The sequence below is a fragment of the Artemia franciscana genome, chromosome 14 (genome assembly GCF_032884065.1).
Source record: "Artemia franciscana chromosome 14, ASM3288406v1, whole genome shotgun sequence".
NCBI classification, from domain to species: Eukaryota; Metazoa; Arthropoda; class Branchiopoda; order Anostraca; family Artemiidae; genus Artemia; species Artemia franciscana.
Window position 1 is genome coordinate 37,278,248 of NC_088876.1, and position 21,570 is coordinate 37,299,817.

At 33.9% G+C, this 21,570-nt stretch overlaps 2 protein-coding genes across 3 annotated transcripts in view; one reads left to right on the plus strand and one right to left on the minus strand.

Annotated features, from left to right (window-relative positions):
• The window catches only part of LOC136035676 (UDP-N-acetylglucosamine transferase subunit ALG13-like), a 32,802-nt gene extending 22,988 nt beyond the window's left edge, over nt 1–9,814 (minus strand). The window contains exons 1-2 of one of the 2 annotated variants that reach the window (XM_065717598.1): nt 9,756–9,814; nt 9,580–9,692 (exon numbers count right to left, since the gene is read on the minus strand). The gene's annotated coding sequence lies outside the window, so the exon portion shown is untranslated. Of the gene's footprint in view, nt 1–9,579 lie in introns of both variants that reach the window. The other variant, XM_065717597.1, reaches the window with a different exon arrangement.
• Nucleotides 9,815–15,664: 5,850 nt separating this feature from the next.
• Nucleotides 15,665–21,570, plus strand: part of LOC136035669 (conserved oligomeric Golgi complex subunit 1-like) — a 105,332-nt gene continuing 99,426 nt past the window's right edge. The window contains exon 1 of the mRNA XM_065717586.1: nt 15,665–15,744. The gene's annotated coding sequence lies outside the window, so the exon portion shown is untranslated. The remainder of the gene's footprint in view (nt 15,745–21,570) is intronic.

Genomic DNA, 21,570 nt, shown 5'->3' on the forward strand with positions numbered 1-21,570 from the left:
GGTCTCTGAAGGCTGGTTGCCCTCCAAGTACTTTTGACTTTTAAAAAGGGCACTGGAATTTTCAATTTTCAGATGAATGGGCCCCCTCCAAATTTTATACGGCCTCCCTTCTATATGAAGTGGCTCCGTATAAAAAAAAGAGAATACATTGAAGCCTTCTGGCTTTATATTATGGGCTATGATAGAATATTGTATCTGATGGAGGTTTCAGCATAAGGATTGAGTGATACTCCAGTTTCAAATCAAAGCAAGGAACCAAAGAAACAAATTTATTTTTTAACAGAAGTTTTTAAATGACTTCTGAATATATCTTTATTAAACTCAAGCCAGTTTTTTTTTATTTTGTGCTTTTCACTTTTCATCTGATTTTTTTTCTTGGGGGGGGGGGTCATTGACTTGGTCACTCCAAACTCACGGCTACTATGTCTGTCATTGCAGAGTCAAAATTTTGTTTTGGTGTGATGCCTCATACCCATTTCACATCCTTGTCCTTGATTTGCCCAGTAACTACAGAGCTTCCAGTCAGTGTGTACATTAATAAATGAAAAACAAATTAGGTTTCTTTATTATCAATATATAACCAAGCTCTATCTAGATCGTTCTTTGAGCCTGATAAACAGGATTTACACCACAGCAGAAGGATTTTCTTTCCACATTTTTGACAAACTTTTTACAATAACAAGTCTAATCCAGATCTAATAGCAAAAGTCAACTCCTTGGTAGGAGTCACAAACAAGTTCAGCTTCATTTTCTCCTTGATCATTGTAAACAAAACAAGTTCAGTTTTACTTTCAACTTCTGTTTCTCAACAGAAAAAAAAATTGGATCTACTTGCCTGCTAAAACACGTTAATCTAGGTAAGTTGGTAAGGTTAGCCAACTATGTAAGTCGCCTAAACAACTAGGAGAGTTCAATGCAGATCAAACAGTTCGTAGTAACGAACTGTAGTAAGGAGCGACCCAACTCAATAGTAACCAAAACTCTAAAAACTGGAATTTTGATACCAATAGTTACATCAGAAGAATCGCATTTTAATGCTGATTTTAAATATACAAGTTTGATCAAGATCAGTTATACCCATCAAAAGTTACGAGCCTGAGAAAATTTGCCTCATTTTAGAAAATAGGGGGAAACACCCCCTAAAAGTCATACAATCTTAACGAAAATCACACCATCAGATTCAGCGTATCAAAGAACCTTGTTGTAGAAGTTTTAAGCTCCTATCTACAAAAATGTGGAATTTCGCACTTTTTGCCAGAAGACACATCACGAATGTGTGTTTATTTGTTTTGTGTTTTTCCCCAGGGGCAATCGTATCGACTGAGTGGTCCTAGAATCTTACGAGAGGGCTCATTCTAACGGAAATTAAAAGTTCTAGTGCCCTCTTTAAGTGACCAAAAAATTGGAGGGCACCTAGGCCCCCTCCCATGCTCATTTTTCCCCAAAGTCACCAGATCAAAATTCTGAGATAGCCATTTTATTCACCATATTCGAAAAACCTAATAACTATGTCTTTTGGAACGACTTACTCCCCCGCAGTCCCCGTTGGAGGCGCTGCAAGTTACAAACTTTGACCTGTGTTTACATATAGTAATGGTTACTGGGAAGTGTACAGACGTTTTCAGGGGGATTTATTTTGGCTTAGGGGGAGAGTTGAGGGGGGGGGGGGGGTTATGTGGGAGGATATTTCCATGGAGAGATTTCTCATGGGGGAAGAGAATTTCAATGAAGGGGGCGCAAGATTTTCTAGCTTTAATTGAAAAAACAATGAAAAAAATTAATACAAATAGTTTTTTCTACTGAAAGTGAGGAGCAGCATTAAAACTTAAAACGAAAAAAAAATTATTACGCATATGAGGGGTTTACCTCTCCGTTATACCTCACTCTTAATGCTAAAGTATTTTTAGTAATTTCAACTATTTATTAATTAAAATCTAAAATCTAATCAATTAAAATCTAAGCTTTGGTGTAAAGAGCGAGGTATCGACGAGGGTTGAACCCCCTCATATGCGCAATAAAAACAGACGAATATAGAAGTTCGTTACGTAAGTTAACTCGTAAGTTACGTGTATTTTTTACCAATGAAAACGTTTGTAAAAAAAATAAAAGTTCTAGTTGCTTTTTTAAGTAATCAAAAACTTTGAGGGCAACTAGGCCTCCTCCCTCGCTTCTTGTTTCTCAAAATCTTCCGATTAATTGCAATTAATTAATATGCAAATTTCGTATTAATTATTTATGTGTGGAGAGCCAAGATCAAAACGTGCATTAATTCAAAAATGTCCAGAAATTAAATAAAAAAAACAAGTTTTTTTAACGAAAAGTAAAGAGCGACATTAAAACTTAAAACGAACAGAAATTACTCTGTATATGAAAGGGGCTTTTCCTCCTCAACGCCCCGCTCTTTACGCTAAAGTTTCTTACTGTTTTAAAAAGTAGAGTTAAGAGAAAGGGTCAAACTTTAGCGTAAAGAGCGAAGCGTAGAGGAGGAAAAGCCCCTTTCATATACGGAGTAATTTCTGTTCGTTTTAAGTTTTAATGTCGCTCTTTACTTTCCGTTAAAAAAACTTGTTTTTTATTTAATTTCTCTCAATACCAATAAAGCATAGTGGTCACTGCTTTCTTCAGGCACCTTCGTTTCAAAAGGACTTGGTTTTTCCCATATCTAGAGCAGCTGTTGACTATTACAAACACAATATGAAATTTATTATTCAGTCAGCAATAGCAATTCTAATCTAGTTTCTGCTGCATTGTTTCATAGTTGATGCTATATTGACCAAGATTCTCATAAAATCATAAGCCTATATAAATTATAGGTTTCCTTTCTCAGAGGAAAAGTTCGTAATAATATAAAAATAGTACCATTAGATTCATTATTTTATGCTCTTTGTGAATACCATTTTTGCATTTTCGACAATTCACCTTAGTTCACGTTCCCCCTCACCCAATGGCGTCATATATAGCCCTAATAACATTATTGCATTGTTGTTTTTCATCTTGTGATGCAGCACAGAGCAGGTAGCTTGTGCTTGACGAAATCCTGTTTTTCCACAGTGATTTCAAAGGGATTGTTGGGCAAGATAATAGTTAAAAATGGTTTGAAATCTGGAAAACAAAGAAGGTAAAGGTAAAGGATACGGCATTAGACTTTACAGTCCCTACCGGCGGTGCTGATCTCCGTTTCTTAGCCCTTCAGCCAGGTAGTGCAATGGGGGGTTGGGGGCCAACCATCCTGTATTTTCGCACACCCTTCCTGTTTACCTTCCCCAGATTTCTCCAGGTACCCATTTAGAGCTGTGTCGACTCTGGCTAAGCTTACAGAGTCACGCCACTGACCCCGTCCCAATCTGAATAATTGTGTACACTGGGATTCGAAGCCACGTCCTCTCAGACACAGGATTTTGAATCTGATAAATAATTTTTGAATCTGATTTTGATTTGATTTGAATTGATTTTCGGATTTTGAATCTGATAGTAATTTCATTGTCTTAGTTGGTATCGGTTTAGTGGTTTCACTCTCCATAAAGAAATACTCTACAAAAATAAAAGTGATATCATTAGATTCTTCATTTTATGTTCTTTCCAAATATCCTGGTTGCTTTTCTGACAATGGGACCATCAAGGGGGTGGGGAGTATTCTCAGAAAAGCAGCCACAATATTGGAAAAAGTGTAATTTAAAAGTGGGTAAATGGAACCTAATGCCACTAGCACTACTCTTTTTGTTTTAATCTGTTTTTTTAGGAAGAGTGGAAGCTCTAAATCCACACCTTTCAGAGTAGTTTTTTTTTAGTTGCGTACATATCATATGGCTACATCTGGGACCATCAAGAGGGTTGGGGTGAGGGCATTTTCAGAAGCATGAATATGGTAATTCAACACAGAATAAAATAAGGAATGTAATGGTGCTATCTTTATTTTGTTAAAGTATCAAGTACTCAAAATGAAAACATTTTTTCCCTTGGCTCCATCTTTGGTCTATTCATTCATGAAAATCAAGATTTTTAACCTTTTTTTTATATATGTTATACACCTACAAAAATTATTGTTGCTGTGTCCTCTCTGTTGTTGCCACAATTCAATTTTAAGTTCAATTCAATTTTAAGCAGAAACTCCTCTTGTAGAAACTATCAACCTTTGTAATGCCCATTTTGTCTGCAGATAATTGCCAACTAATACAACATCAATATGATGAAACACCTATTCTGCTTAGTTGGGCTGTTGAATAAACATTGGTTAGTAGGGAACATTTAACAATTAAGCAATAAAAGTAATTTTTTGGAGCAGAAAATAAGGATTCTATCCCTGCGTCAAGAGTAAATCAAAGGGATACATATAATAGAATATCCTAATGATGTTTCTAAAAAGATGGTTTTATTGGTAAAACAAATAACTAATAATTTGAAGTTTATAATCTTGAATAATGATAACAATATTCACATTAATTCACTGCTTAGATTTACAGAAGTGATTTCCTTTTGCAAAAGCAATCATGAAAGTTATACTTCTAAAGCCCCATAATGATATCTTTTTGCTTATTTTCCTTATTCTCCATCTTTTTGTTAACTTTCTGCTAATTTTTCGCACATATATTTGTTTTTTAACTTAGTGTATGCAAGTGTAAAAAAAAAATGAATTAAAAATTGGAGATCCTTTTAATTAAAATTGTATTCCTAGTTTTTAAAGACATTATCCCTCCAACCACTTTTGTCTAATAAAAAAGCACTAGACCTCTCAATTTCCAATCAAATGAGTCCCCCTTTTTTTAATTACTAATTATTTAATAATAATTACTAAATTACCTTCAACTATCAAAAATGGCAATAGCTCTCTCAATTCCCAAACAAATTAGCCCTCTTTGAAGTTTCTATGATAATACTTTCTATAAAAACCTTATAAGCCCCAGAGCATACCTAACAACCTTTGCCCTGAGGGCCCCTGGGGTGTCATCCTCAAATACATTATTTCTGAACCTTTCAACCATGTTGAACAAAATGGCTATCTCAAAATTTTTATTGGATGTGTTTTGGGAAAGGGTGGCTATGGGAAAGGGATTATTTGCCCTCCAATCCCTTTTTATTATTAAAAAGAGCACTAATCTTTTCAATGTCCAATACAATGAACCATTTTTGAAGTTTCTATTACAACTCCTTCAATATCCTTCCAATTCCTTCAAATTCCAACATCATTCTTTACTTAGGCAGCACTATTGCACTAGCTACAATGAATCCAGAGTCTCAATAGCGCCCTGGGAAAGTGTCTAAAAGTACCAACCTCCCCCCATCCCTCTCCAAAGGACACTGTCCTTTTGTGACCTTTTATAATCTGTGTTTTTTAAAAGTGAAACCTTGAGAAACAAATGTACTGCCCAAATGAGGTGCAAGAAAAATGTTTTCCTCATGTCTTTGCTCCATCCTGATTTAGAATTTTTCAAGGGTCTGAAAATATATTTTAGCCTATAAATTTAGGGAAAACCCTTGATATATCTTAAAATCCAGCTGAAATATAATTACATTTTCAAAAACTAAAGCCACTGAAAAAGAGATTGAAACCTGAAAATTAAGCTATAGAATTTTTTGTCAAAATTTGGATGGGTGTAACCTGTCATCAATGCAAACCTCTAAGTGCTAGAAAAGTGTAGATGTAAGAGCTTGGTAACACCTTTCTGGGGCATATTTTAGTCCTTAAATTCATTTCTAAGAGTAGATTCTTTACCAGTTACTATTGCTCCCCTTCTAATGGTAAAATATAAAGCCCAAAATACATTGGCTATTCTCTATGCATTTTTCTATATGTCATTCTTTTCTAAAAATGAATTAATTGGCAAACAAGCAATATAGCATGTTTGCAATTCAAAGTGTCTCTCAACATCTTCAGCATCTCAAAATGCAGCACTCTTCCTTTCAGCTATGGCAATCTGCAGCACCAGTACATCATGTACACCAGCAAAACATCATCAACAGTCTTGCTTCCTACTTCTAGTAGTGGTAGAGACCTAGGAGTCCTGTTGGATGACAGTTTAAAATTCCATGAGCACACTTTCAAAGCAGTTTTGAAAGCAAACACAAATTTGGGGCTCCTGAAAAGAACCATCAATATTCAATCTTCCAGAGTTTTCCTGAAATTATACAAAGCTCTGGTCAGGCCGATCCTGGATTTCAAAACATGTCTTGCTGGTCCTTTCTACAAGAATGAAATTCAGCATGTTGAAGGTGTACAAAGGAGAGCCACCAAATACATCAATGGATTACACAGTCACACCTACTGCAGTAGATTACAATCTGCTAACCTCCCAACAATCCTTTTTCAGCATAGGCATAACAACATGATGCTCACCTACAGGTACCTCCATCAAGCAGACCAGAAGCTGTTCACCTTCTCTCCCCACCAAAGAGAGCAGAATGACTTTCCAAAAAGCTATTCAAATCCACTGTTAACACCAAGGTCTGACTAGATTTTTTAAGCCACTGAGTGGTAAATGACTGGAACCAACTAAGCCAAGAGACATTCTCTGCAACCTTACCTGATGAATTCAAAAAGAGGCTCAACAAGGAATGGGAGGCCAAACCATGGATATTCTAATGGGAAAACTCCTCCCAGCCCTCACTACCATAACATTCTTGGAAGACAATAGAGAATCAGCTTGGAGAATGATGTGGCTTGTTATACCCAACCATCTTGCACACTCAATCTGAAGTTGCTCTTGTGTGGTGGTGCTAACTCTAAATTGCTGGAGAATGGCTCTTGAACCATTCCTACCATTTGATCACTGTTACCAAGTGGGCTGAAATTGCATCTAGTCCTGAAGCTGTGTTGCTTAACCTTAACAGAGCAACCAGATTGATTGCCATCATCAACTATGGAGCAACAGTTCATGCAATTCCAAAGTGCAAATCAAGGTAATTAAGGTAATACCAAAACCAAGCAGCAGAAAAATGCATGAAGAATATTTAATTTGGGTTAGCCTATATATTGGATCATCAGTGGGAGGGGGAGGAGTTGAAGTAAAGTAAACTGCTTTTAGGAATGATATAGATGAGCTCAGTAAGTATTTTAGAATTTTCAAAGTATTTTTTTGAATTTTATAATGTTTTCTTTTGAGTAGGCAAACCATTAAACTAGAACTGAAGCATTTAGGCTTAATATTTTTCTAATTTCACTTTTAAAGCCAACGCCTTTTGAAAATCTCCCTTGCATTGTTTTTGTTTTTGTTTTTTTTCAATCAACAACTGTGATTTTGGTAGATTTTCTGGTGAAGTTCTAGTTTAGCTACATTTTGCTATCTTGGAAAGGGGTTAAGCTATGACAATAAAACTTTCAGGAATGGGTCTAGAGACTAAAGTATGTCCTAAGAAGGTATTTCAAGGTACCTATCTCCACTCCTTCTCTCTCTAGAGGGCAGTGACCTTTGATAACCTTTAAAATCTTTCTGTTATGAAAGTAAAACCTTGCAAAACAGATCTTCTGCTTGAATGAAGCACAAGAAACTATTTTCAGCTTCACAACTTTGCTCAATCCCAATTTACAAGGTTTCAAAGATCAGCAAATACATTTCCTAAATTTAGAAAAAAAAACCTTAGGTTAAATTTCTACTCAAATGATAGGAATTGCCTTTTCAGAACATATGTTTGCTATACATATGTTTAGAATCAGATTCATCTTGAATCTGGAGACAACATTGATCTCTGGGGTAATGTTTTATATCAATGGACTATTCAGGTAGCTAAGAAACAAACTTACCTCTATTGTCAGAATTGTACAATGAATTCAAATTTAACACTCTTTTGTATTGGAAAGGAACTTCACCCTCACCTCTTAAAGTACCAATTCAGAGTATATATTTGCATATTAGGGGTTAGTTGGGGGTAAAGTTCAACTTACCTCTGTAGTCAGAACTGCATCCTGAATCTGAATTTAATGGTTTTTTTTGTCAGAAATGAACTTTAACCTCCCACCCCCAAATGTGCAAATATATACCCTGGATTGGTATATATAGGGGTGGGGATAAAGGTCACTTCCAACACAAATGGGTCAATGTTCTTATTACCTGAACAATTGTTTAGGGTCATGAAACTATTGTTAATAGATGCATTTTGACTTTTTGAACATCTTATCTCTCTTGCAAAATTACTGCAAACTCACCATTATGGAGTTCTTATATATTTGCACATTAGGGGGGGGGGTTAAAGCATAGCATATATTAAATACAGCAATGGTTAGTTTATGTATTTAATATATGCTATGCTTTACCCCCACCCCCCTGATGTGTAAATATATAGCCCAAATTTGTTTCTAAACTATTATAGATTCATGATTTCAAATATCCAATCAATGAAAACAGAAATGATTGCAATTCTATATGTGTAAATACAGGATATTTGGGCTGGAATAACTTCATAATGGTGAGTTTGTGGTAGTTTTGCAAGAGAGAAAAGATGTTGAAAAAGTCAAAATGTATCTACTAACAATAGTTTCATGACCCTAAACAATTGTTCAGGCAATAGGAACACTGACCCACAAATGAATGTTGCATTTTGATTCAGAGTACAATTTTAACTAGAGGTAAGTTTACAGTAAAATTCTAGTTAATTGACTTCTTGTTATCTTGGAAAGGGTTTAGGTTAGGAAAATGAAACTTTCAGAGATGGGTCTACAGGCTAAAGTATGTCCTGGGAAGGTATTTTAATGTACCCATCTCTACTCCTTCTTCCTCTAGAGGGCCCTGAAATTTGTCTATATGACAGGTCTATACCTATTGAAATTTTGACAAAACAACATTTTACCTTAATTTTCAGTTAGCTACTAGTTGTTTTTTCTCTGCCATTAGTTCCAAAAATACAATTCCTGTTATTTGAGTAGAATTTTGAGCCATATCAATGTTTTTTTTTAAACTTTAGGAAATGTATTTGCATATCTTTAAAATCTTATAAAATGGGATTGAGCAAAATTATGAAGCTGAAAGAAATTTTGTTGTACTTTAATTAAGCAGAAGATCTATTTTGCAAGGTTTCACTTTTATAACACACATATTTTTAAAGGTCTGGGCCCTCTAGAGGGAGAAGGAGTGGAGGTAGGTACTTCAAAACACCTTCCCAGGACATACTTTAGCCTGTAGACCCATCCCTGAAAGTTTTGTTTTCCTAACCTAAACCCCTTCCAAGATAGCAAGAAGTCAATTAACTGGAATTTTACCAAGTTTACTTCTAAGCTATCTGAATAGGCTACTCGTTAAATTTAAGCATTAGCCTACCTGATTTCTGTCAGAAATGGACTTTACCCCATGCTCTGCCTTAATGTGCAAATATACACACTGAACTGTATAAATGCAATGAAATTTCCATTATTTTGACAAGCTGTTAAATCAGTTTGAAAGAAAGTGACCTATGGAAAACTCAGTGCATATAGCCAACTCAACTCAGGGCATAGACTATATTTGCACATTAGGGGAGGCAGGCATTGGAAAAGTCATTTCCAACAGAAATGAATGTTAAATCTAGATTCAGGATAATATTCTGATTCTAAAGATAAGCCATGTCTTTTTCTTAGCTTTCCTATTTCATTAGTGGGTTAATCAGAAAATTTACCGTGATTTCATTTCTTCCTTCAGATAGCTCTTTCAAAACTAACTAGAAAATATTCTACAGCCTCAATGTTTCTCTTAAATTTTCGTTCTAGGACTGAGTCGACCCAAACTTATTTTGGGCTTCAAAGATGAGATGAATTTCGGACTCCTCTTGACTACATGGTCACTCAGGTCCTCTTTGGGCTTCAAATTAACATTTACTCTGCCGAAACTCGATATTTCATTTTAAATCCGCTGCTACAATCATAAGGCTGTCAATATAAACTCGAAGAGATGACGCAAACGGCGACTAGAATTCGTCATTCCGATGCCCGATTCCAAGCCCGTGGACAAGAAGCACTTCTTGTCTATGGTCAGACCTCAAGTTAGTTTAAGTGAACACCTGGATTTACCAATAGTCCCACTAACTCCAAGAATAGGGGTGCAGTGAGTTATCGCTGAATAATTTGTTTCTGAACAAAACTGAATACGTATGCGGCGAATAGAAATAGTCTTTCCGATGCCAGATTTTAAGCCCGTCGACAAGAAGTATTTCTTGTCTATGGTCAGACCTCAAGTTAGCTCAGGTGAACACCTGGATTCATCAATTGTCTCATTAGGTCCTAGCAAAGGGGTACAATAATGTATCACTGAATAATTTTTTTCTTAACAAAAATTGAACTCATGTGGTTTATCGTCAAAGTGCCAGATGCACTCCAACGCGGCGCTGACTATTCACAGAAAAGTAATTTTAAAAAAACGCATGGGCTCCGTGGCCACTTTTAAACTATCAGATGTTTCCAAGAATGACAGCTAAGAGTTAAGTATCACCCACAGATAAGATGTATTAGCATAGTGATGTTTGTCTGTAGACATGCCTAGTTGACAGTTCTTTTGAAACGTTATCTAAAAAACAAAACATTTCAGACCTTTCCATTCCTCTCGAAAGATGCAAAGGTCAAATAAACCGCTTTTTATCTAATGGGGAAGATGAATTAAATAAACAGTTTGTCTGTGTTCTTTATAAATTTTATGGTCCCCAGGAGCCCCTTGCCCAGAACATTAGTGGCATATAAGCATATCATAGCACTAGTAACAAAGTGACTCAGAGCCTGGACAGTAAGACTAAGATTTTTTTTTATATTGTTCAACACTAAATGTCCTCTATGGAGCCTATGCATCATATTGATATTATTTTTGGAGGTGTAATTGTAAGTCTGACACACATGACTCAAACTAGCTTCTGTTCCATAAGTGAACTTAAAATTGTATTTTGAAAGGTTGTTCCTGGTGCTTCTCAATAAGTGTGCGGTGTCAAACATGAAGCATGTGTTGAGATCATTATTAGCTGAGAAAATGGTTTCTCTTTACTAGCAACCAGGATTTTTGTCAATTTCACAAAATTTTATCTTTGGTCTGTTGTCAGTAATTGGGCAGTTAATCCAATGGAATGGAGCTTAATCATGAAATTTTTAACAAATGTTTTAAGCTTATTTGCTTTGCATGAGTGTTGGCTCAGTAAGTAAGCTACTGGGACACTCCAGTCACCACATATTGAACAGACCATGGCAACAAGCGCTGTATTTGTAGGTATACTGTCTCCTTTTTCCTCTTCAAAGTCTTCATATCCTTGAACTTTATTCATATACCTATTGTAATAAAAGGTTTCTCTGAATGCCATTCCGTCTAAACACAATAAAAAATTTTCTCATTTTCAGGTAGGTCTTTAGTTACTGTTTCTAAAATCTTTAGTAACTCATCACACAGTCCTGCATTTATTTTCATCAACTGGCACCATTTTAGCAGCAGGCTTTGACTTGGGAGAATTAAAAGATTCCAGTAAAAAGTGTACACTTTTGGGGATTTTAGGTACAGAGTTAAAGCTAGTGCTTTCTCCTTGTCTGTGCACCGACGTCCCTTTGCTTTTTTTTAATGTTTCTAATCTGCATTGGCATAAACAGTAATATGAGAGGCAGAAAATACCTAAAAAAGGAAACTTTTATGAGTATACTTGCAATTCCAACAACTTTACCCGTCTGAATTCTTATCAATTGGTGGGAGTCTTAGCTAATAAATAGAAGACCGCGAGATTACCTCACCCCCTCAACAAATTTAGAAGCAACGTAGTAAGATAAAAGTAACAAAACTCCATCAGGACCTGTCAACTCTGAATTGGATCCTCTATTTTGGTACACTCTACCTTACAACATCAGCACAGTAATCTCAAAACTAGACTTTAAAGCTACCTACAGACTAAGTTACATCTCCTCCCTAAAACTCCCACGTAATACAAACATAAAAATAACAGTCTCCCCCCTGATCTAAGGGGCAGATATCAGTGCATAGCCTATAGCAACAAATTCTTACATCGAACTTAACAAAAGATGACAACAACTCTCAATGATCCTTTTTGACCCTCAATGTTTCCCCTTTTGACCAATTGCTGTTGCGACATCTCTCTGCAAACTTTTTGAACTTCTCTTCAGAGACGATTTTTGAAATTCTCTAATTGATGCAGAATCTGCGGGGAAATGTCTTGCTCTTGCTAGTCATGGCGTCAAACATGCCTTTGACTCGTTAATATAAATTGGGCTGAGATAGGTTTCACCAGTATCTCTATTGAGAGCTAGCCATTGGTGAATGCGCTTTTTTAATTTCAACTGCCTCCTTGAAAACTTGACATCTCTAAATTGTTACCCAAAATTTGTATCTTTTTTTACATCAAGGTGTTTTAATTTTTCAACAAGATGAACTGAATTTTTATTGTGAAAAGCTTGCGTAAACACAAGAGGATGAAAAATTTTAGATTACCGTTTTCCCAATTTGGTAAAAGCAGAACTACAAGAAGCCACAATTGGGCGTAGAGGAACTCCATCTTTGTGGATTTTTTTGGGAGCTAAAGAACTTAGGAGTGGAGCACTCTTTAGGATGAAATATTTTCTACATTTGTGGAGTAATGAGTCTTTCAGTTTGTGAAATTCCTAGCTCTTTTCATACTTAACGGTTGAACTTGTTGTTGGGTTCTGAATCTCTAGGCTTATAAGTGTGAGTGTCTGATAAAATATTCGTAACTTTTTTATTTTAAGAAATTTATCAAAAATAATAATTTCATTCCCTTTATCAGGCCTGGTGATAATGATGTCTGGGTCATTTCTTAAATTTTCGAGAATTTGTGTTTGCTGATATTTTGAGCTTGAGGAACACGGAGTAAAGCCAAAAAAAATCTTAAATAACTGTCCGTGAAGTAAATCTACATTTTACCCAATAAATGTTGAACTAAATATACCCTTCTCAACACTAGAGACTGTCTCTATGAAATTTTCTCGTGCTTGAGGCAAACAATTTACCCTTGTTGAAAAATTAAAAGACCTTGATGTGAAAAAGATACAATTTTGGCCAGTTTCAATGCTTTTTCTATGCATACTTCTTGTGATATTAGAAAGCGTGAACTTGGTCTTCATTGGAAACTAGAAGATAATATTGACCAAATGGACGACAAAATACTAGATATTGAAACTATTATGCATTTTATCCGCGTTTGCAATAGGCCCTCCTTATATTTCCGAATTATGGATTTACCTATGAATACGAGCCTTTCACCCTTTTTGGCTACTTTTTAAATTGAATTTATTGAAACCTCCGCTTTGAAAACTTTTCTCTGAAACACCGTTTCTGGGGCCTGATTATGGATGATATCATTTCTGTGTGGGATAATGGAGAGTTGTCACTTTACTCCTTTTAACTCATCTTAACGCTTTGGATTCTAACCTTCAGTTCACTTTAGAATTACAAGATAATCGTAAACCGCCTTTTCTAGACGTCTTAATCTTCAATAAACCTCTCAGTCTTGAATTTTCGATTTAAAGAAAACGTACACATAATTATAGGTATTAGCATATCTTTTCCAACCATTCTCTTTAAAAAAAAAGAGGAGTAGTTTTATCTTTGGCTGACCGTGTACTAAGAATTTTGTCAGAAGCTCATATAGAGCCAGAACTGAATTATCTTACGGAAATTTTATTTTGCAATAGATATACCATAAAAATACTGGAATCCACCGTAGAAAAACAACAAAAAAAAAGGTAGACAGGGATGTATCAAATCCAAAACCCCCAACAAATGTAATCTCTTTGGTGGCTGATAAGAAAATTTTTACTGTTTTACTCTACATTCCCAAATTGAGTGACAGACTGAAAAGAGTCCAAAAAACATAATCTTAATAAAATCTTAAAAAAACATAATTTAAAAATTCTAATAGAATACAGAGCCTTTTCAAACGCAGCAAAGGTAATACCAGCCCCATTTTTGGAATTGGTCTTTATAGGGTTCCCTGCTCTTGCGGTTGTTTCCATGTTGGAAGAACCCAATAAGAATTGGGGAAGGGGTTGCAGAGGTCGTCAATCGGCAAAGCCATGGGGCTACACCAAAGGCCTGAGACTTTTCATTCCACCTTGGCTCAACACCTCTATAACGACCCACACAATTTCATTTTATCTGATAACATATACATTGTGGCCCCCGTTAAAGGTCACGTGACAGTTTTTCCCCGGAGCATGGAGTCCAAGTGCCTTCTGCCAAAAAAGAAGAAGATTGAGCTGCCATTCAGTATTGTATTTTTTATTCATTTATCCTTTCATCGTTTCTTGGAGAGGGTTATCCTATTTTAGTTTTAGCGTATATTTTAAAGTCCGATTTTTATATTATCCTTTGGATTTTTATCGGTGTTTTTTTATATAATTTTGCACTAAACACGATCAAGCGGAGGTCTTGACCGAAATATTTGCGTTACAATCTGCTTTTTTTCACTGGTTGTTATTATCTTTGTTTCTTTCTTCTTTACGGTTTTTATTGTTTTGTCTTGATTAGCAAGTGTGGTCTCAGAAATAATTCGTTGTAGTTAGGATTAAAAGGAATGGAATCTAATAATAAAATAACTATCGTTCATAAAAACAGTTTTATTTGCGTCGTTTTGTTGAGGAAAAAAAAATGCCCCTTTCTATTTCTATTTTGTTCTCATTTGAAACATGAACAGGAGCTTTTTCTATAAAAGGGCAAAGAGTACATGATAACTGTCATTTGAAATTGCAGATTTGTCCTCCGTAATATGTCAGGTGGTAGCGAGAAAAATAAGGGCCAAAGTCTTCCAAAATTTGTAGTGAAGTATTTTTTACCCCGGAGTTAAGCAAACTATATAGTCGGAATAAATAAGCCACATTATAAAGTTGCTTTTTGTGTGACTAAATTGACCTAAAGCGTAAAAAATAAGATGAAACATTAATTTCAATGCAGCGGAGCAAAAAAACAGAAAAGGGGCGAAATAGTTTTGACTGGGATATCCAGAAATTCAAATAGAAAAAAACAAGAAAATTTCAACCAAATAGTCTTTTATAAGTCACACCATCAGTCTTGTCAGTTATAGTTTGCCTCATTGACACCAACTACTTTGGGTCTAACATAAATTACCTGTACTATTACCTATACTATCTCCATAGTTCAAATACAGACAAACTGTCTTGGCCGAATTGTTAGAACGATAGGCTCACAAGAGAAGGATTGCTGATTGGAGTATGATGATTATTATTTTGTTAGGATGAGGGCTTGTTGTGTTTCCCTGCAAGAGTAGTCAAATGTCCATGTAGCCTTTAATGGTTACCCAGAGAAATTCAGATAAGAACACGAGAGGCCTGGGATGTTTTGTCCCCCACCACGCACAATAATCAGGACCAAGGTCAAAGCAACAAAAACCAGCATTTAATCTAATTGGGTTTCTTAAATTGGTACACCAAAGTTTGTTGTTTTGCTTTTGAATACAATAAATGCTTTTGTGATTTTATTGCGTTATTGTTTCCATGCCACTTGCCAAGATTGCCTAATATGTGTGAAGACATTGAAAGGAATAAAAAAGTCTGATTATCTAGTAAAATGCATAAATTTCCCCTCAATTTTTGTGGATGAGATTGGTTGTTTTTTCTGTTTAAATAGAAGGTGGGGCTCACCTGCTCACAAGTGATTGCTATTCAAGTAATAAATCTATTGGTTCGAAAAGTTGTACTCAGCGCTATCTGTCTCATATTAAAATGCAAAGCATATATCTAACAATCCTTTCTCAAATAGAAAAAGGGTAAAAATTGCAGTCTTTTAGAGGATTGGTTACTGTCATTTTCTGAATATTCTTTTGGCATAACAGGTAGCCTACTCCTTTGTTTGTATATTTTTAGGCAATTTTTTATCCTAAGGCTTAATGATTTTTGTTGCTATATTCTAGTCTAGTTGCTTTATGTCTATCACAGATGGTAGCCTAGAACAAACATTCAGGAATGGATCTTGAGCCTCAATCATGCCTTGGAAAGGTATTTTAAACAGTAGCATTTTTGTAACACTATCCATTTGAATAAAACATTTTATTAAAATGAAGATTATACCCTTAAATGTACTATTTGTCACTGCTTTTGAGTATAGCCTATTACTTCTCACCCAATAATGCACCCCATTCCCTTGATGGACCCATAAATGAAAATCTAATAATTGTCCATGATTATTCAAAATTCATATGGTAATTCCACTTCATTAAGAAAGACTAAAATCCTGGAAATTACTAAGACAAACTGAAATTGGCTAGCCTAGGCTACTTACTTAGGCCTAGGCTATGTCATTCTTGAATGTAGAACTTTCAGGTAAAATTCTAGTTAGTTGACTCCTTGCTATCTCGGAAAGGGTTTAGGTTAGGAAAATGAAACTTTCAGGGATGACTCTACAGGCTGAAATATGTCCCAGGAAGGTAGCCTATTTTAAAGTCTATTTAAAAATTGAAATTTTAGGTCTATACCTATTGAAATTTTGATAAAACAACATTTTACCATAATTTTCAGTTATTAGTTGCTTTTTCTCTGCCTTTAGTTCTGAAAATGCAATTCCTGTTATTTGAGTAGAATTTTGAGCCATATCAATGTTTTTTTTTCAAAATTCAGGAAATGTATTTGCATATCTTTAAAACCTTATAAAATTGAATTGAGCAAAGTTATGAAGCTGAAAACAATTTTTTTGTACTTCAATTAAGCAGAAGATCTATTTTGCAAGGTTTCACTTTTATAACACACATATTTTTAAAGGTTGTCAAAGGTCAGGGCCCTCTAGAGGGAGAAGGAGGGGACATAGTTGCTTCAAAATACCTTCCCATAACTTACTTTAGTCTGTAGATTCATCCCTGAAAGTTTTGTTTTCTTAACCCAAACCCTTTCTGAAATAGCAAGAAGTCAATTAACTAGAATTTTACCAACTTTTAGATACAATAGGCTAATTGTTTCACTTACAAATGCACCCTCTCCCTGATGGTCCTATTGCCCTAATTTCAGCTAATTAGGCCTATTTCTCTTTTGGGTAAATATTCAGTTTTGAAAATAATTTAGGTAGTATGAAAGTGAATACAGTACTTGATACCCTTTCTTATGCTCTTTCATAGTTTAATATTTGTTTCTTAGGGAAATTCCATTTTGATCCCTTAATGAGGTCCCAAAAGAGGAAACAGTCCATAGTAGGCTAATAAAAAGTTAAAATCATGTCTAAAAAAATAAAAACTGTCTAGTGAAAAAATTTTAAAATGCTAGACATCCTAATTTTTGCTATCTTTGACAAAATATTAAGCCATATGAATGAGTTTTTCTAAATTTAGGAATTATATTTGTAGATCTTAGAAACCTCATAAATTGGGATTAAGCAAAGCTGAAAAACTTTATTGTACTTCACTTAAGCAGAAGATACAAGGTTCCACTTATATACAAAACACACAAAGATTTCACTTTGTTTACATAAAAGTTTCATTTTGCACAAAATACAAGATTTTTAAAGGCCAGTGCAATCTAGAGAAAGAAGGAGTAGAGGTAGGTATTTTAAAATACCTTCCTGGGACATATGTTAGTATATAGATCCATCTCTGAAAGTTTCATCCTCCTAACCTATCCCTTATCTAAGACAGCAAAAAGTAGCTTCTCTAGAATTTTACCAAAAAAATTACCATTTACAACTGATTCAGGAATTGTATGCTTTTGTATGTCAGGAATTATATATGTTTTAAACTTTTGGTTACTATGGACTGTTTTAAGCCCTTTAAGGTCTCAAAATGTAATTTCCCCCAGAAGGGATTATTGGATTATGAAATAGCATAAAAAAGCATCAAGTGACATATTAACTTTCATATTAACTTTCATCCCACCTTAACTGATTATATTAACATACTATTGACATATTACTATTAACATACTATTAACGTATTACTATGTATAATTATTATTATTATTAATTGTTAATATAATTATTATTGATATTGATATTATTGATATTGATATTGTTGATATTGATATTATTGATATTATTATTATTATTGTTATTATTATTGATATTATTAATTATATATTAATATAATTATTATTAATATAATTATTTATAATTATATTATTAATATATAATGATTATTAATATACTATTACTATTAACATACCATACTGACATATTAACTTTCATCCCACCTAAAATGTGTTGTAAACTGCTAATTTACTCTCTTTGGTTTGGCATTTGCCAGTGCTTTGTTTTTTTTTTCAATAAGTTCCATGACCTATCTAAACCAATAGCCCTAAGCTATATCTGGTTAGATAAATTTGTAGAATAATGGCCCTCCAGAAGGAGGCATGCTAAAAAATGGAGACACTTATAGATTGCTAATTTTATGCCTGTTTTTGTAGTTTTTGTTACATTTTGACAATATTCTCCAAACCTTCCCCAGTTGTCTCATATATAATTCTAGGTTATACAAAAAAGTAATATAAAAAATGCTGAGAAATCTTTACAGCATTCATTTCATATCAAATAATCATATTTTTTTTTTTTGGATTTTCAACCATCTTTTTTAATCAATTGTCATTAATGAAATCCTTAAAATGGTCTGTATTAAGGAGCAACCTGGCTTAATAGAAACCAAAACTCTAAAAAACAGAATTTTGATACCAATAGTTATATCAAAAGAATTGGATTTTAATTCTGACTTTAAATATAAAAGTTTCATTAAGTTTAGTCCTACCCATCAAAAGTTACAAGTCTGAGAAAATTTGCCTTGTTCTAGAAGATAGGGGGAAGAACCCCCTAAAAATCCTGCAATCTTAAAAAAATCACACCATCACATTCAGCAGATTCAGGGAACCCTACTGTAGAAGCTTCAAGCTCTTATATACAGAAATGTGAAATTTTGTATTAAGTGCCAGATCATGAATACATTTTTAGTGTTTTTTCATTTTTAGTGTTTTTAGTGATTTATTTATTTTCAAAAATAAATGTAATTTTTTTTTCAAACGAAAGTAAAGAGCAGTATCAAAACTTAAAACAAACAGAAATGATTATGCATATGTGGGGTTCACCTCCTCCTAATACCTTACTCTTCACACTAAAGTATTTTTTTTAGTAATTTTAACTATTTATTCTGTAGCCTTTGGGATTCAGGGGTCATTCTTAAGAAATTGGGACAAAATTTTAGCTTTGTTGTAAATAGTGAGGTATTGACAAGGGGGCAAACCCCCTCATATATGTAATAAAATTATATGAATATAGAAGCTTGTTATTTAAGTTAGTTTGTAAGTTATGTATATTTTTTACTAATAAAAAATTTCATAAAAAATCAAAGGTTCTAGTTGCCTTTTTAAGTAACTGAAAAATTGGAGGGAAACTAGCCCTCCTCCCCTCCTCCTTTTTTCTCAAAATTGTCCAATCAAAACTATGAGAAAGCCAATTAGCCAAAAAAATTAATATGCAATTTTCGTTTTAATTATTCATGTACCAAGAGCCAAAATCAAAATATGCATTAATTCAAAAACGTTCAGAAATTAAATAAAAAAACAAATGTTTTTTTTAACTGAAAGTAAGGAGCAACATTAGAACTTAACATGAACAGAAACTACTCCATATATGAAAGAAGCTGTTCCCTCCTCAGTGCCCTGCTCTTTATGCTAAAGTTTTTTATTGTTTTGAATAGTAGAGTTGAGAGAAAGAGTCAAACTTTAGCATAAAGAGCAGGGCGTTGAGTAGGGAACAGTCCCTTACATATATGGAGTAATTTCTGTTTTAAGTTTTAATGTTGCTCCTTACTTTCAGTTAGAAAAATTTGTTTTTTTTTATTTAATCTCAATAAGGCCACCTCATTTGCATTATGTTTATCATCTGCTCTTAATACTGGCTGGGCTGTTCCCAGGGTTGGTGGCAACTAGAGCAAAATTAATTGCAACATCCCTGCCAACTCAAGCATAAAAAGCCACAGCAAGGGAAGTTTGCCCCCCCCCCCTGAACAAGCCTGCATAGTGGCATTCATACGTATATCTTGGCAAACTTCCATGCTTCAGAAAGTGCATAGTTGGACTTACATATGAGCACTACTTTACAATAATTTTTAGTGTTTCTCTGGAAAGTTTATTTTACTACAATTACAGATGAGCATCTGCTAGGGTAGACTTGAGCCCTGTTGACATGTCTGCTTAGCTAGCCATCATCATTTTTGACTTAAAATCATATTTGCTTCAGACAAATCAGGGCTTCTGATTAAAGAGGAAGCAAATTATTATACAACATATTTATAAATATATATATATATATACATATATATATATATATATATATATATATATATATATATATATATATATATATATATATATATGTTTGTTTGTACACATATGACATCATTATAAGTATATAAGGCTTTGTATATGTGCCCAAATCGAGAATCAAGGTCAATATACCAGGACACAGGGAATATAAATGACAACCAGGACACTCAAAGAGAAATTACAGACCAGTACACCAGGACACAAATGACAACCAGGACACAGGGAATATAAATGACGACCGGGACACAGGGACACAACTACAACGGGTACACCAGGGGAGGCACAGAGGGGATATATAAATGACAACAGGGACACAGGGAATATTCAATTAGCAATCACCATCAACAAAGCTCAAGGGCAATCATTAGAAAAATGTAGTATAGATCTGAATACGGATTGTTTTTCCCTTGGACAATTATATGTTGCATGTTCAAGAGTCAGTAAACCTGACATTCTATTTATATGCACAGACAATGGGACAGCAAAGAATGTTGTATATTTGCAAGTTTTATGTAGTTGAAAACACACACATATATATATATATATATATATATATATATATATATATATATATATATATATATATATATATATATATATATATATATATATATATATATATATATATATACTACAATGGCGCGTAACTAATATTGCGCGTAACAACTTACGCGCACAGGGGAGCTTGGGGGGTTGGGTTTTGTGAAGCGCCACACCAACAGCTAGTATATATGTATATGTATATATATATATATATATATATATATATATATATATATATATATATATATATATATATATATATATATATATTTACATATATATATATATATGTTTGTATATATATGTTTTTTATTTGTTTACTTTGTTTATATATTTATATATTATTTATTAAGATATATTTATTTATTATATATATATATTACCTATTTATTCAACATATATATTTTTCACAAAAATCATTCAGCAATGATTATGCCTAGATATTTATGTCTAGCTAAGGATGTATGTGAAATGGAGTTTTCTGATGGTTTAATTTAAAATGGGACAGCCTAATTAATGGCTAAATGAAGTCAGAAGCATCAGCATGTATGGGCTCTAGATTGGATGCTCCTATATTTTTTACAGTTTGGATTTAATGTTTTAATAGCTTTCATTTCTCCTTACTGATGAGTGTAAATTTCTTTAGTTGTAAGTACATAGGGTAAAATATATAGTACTTCTATCTTTGTTTTCATATGGTTTTGGGATAGAGAAGAGGAGAGATCCATCCTAGACTTCTTTGCTATACAGTTTTGTTTATTTCCATTGTTTTATTTCTGTGGTATTTTTTCAAGCCAATTACATTTTTTTGATTGACAGGAAATTAT